Source organism: Epinephelus moara, chromosome 20, assembly GCF_006386435.1.
Source record: "Epinephelus moara isolate mb chromosome 20, YSFRI_EMoa_1.0, whole genome shotgun sequence".
Lineage (NCBI taxonomy): Eukaryota > Metazoa > Chordata > Actinopteri > Perciformes > Serranidae > Epinephelus > Epinephelus moara.
Genome location: NC_065525.1, coordinates 37,919,154 through 37,919,757, shown reverse-complemented (window position 1 = coordinate 37,919,757; position 604 = coordinate 37,919,154).

The window sequence follows — 604 nt, the reverse complement described above, 5'->3', positions numbered from 1 at the left end:
CGAGAGTGAGTGAAAGACATTGCTAACTTCTAAAGTAAGTTGGCTGTTTAGGTTTTATTTCCTCGCCCCTGTGGTGAGTGAATCTGCCTGCAGTGAAAGCGGGGGCTAACCGGTGCTTCCTCCTCAGGCTCCACTTCACTCAGCTATTAACACACCCAGTTAGCCTCCGCTAGCTTCCCAGCTAGCGGCTCTCCGTATGGATCCAACCGGAGCACCAAGCCCTGGTTTGTTATTCAGGTTAATGTGGGAAGAAGCAGCGGGTATATCGGGTAGCTGAGTGAAGCGGAGCCTGCGGAAGAAACACCGGGACCGTCTAGATGTGATAGTCTGTGGAGGTGCTGCGGTACTCACCAGCACAGACGAGGCGAGTGTGCGTGTGTGTGTGTGGGGGTGGGGTGTTGGAGAGCAGGTGTGCGTGTGTGTGTGTGGGGGTGGGGTGTTGGAGAGCAGAGGTAGAGGGAGGAGTGGTTCATGATACACTTTGTTTTGCTCTACAGGCAGTGCACAACAGCGAACCTAGCGGTGAAACGATTTCGCTTATTGCCCCTTTAATGAGTCATTACAGACACTGCTAACGGGGCTAAGAGCTAACGGTTGTTAGTTA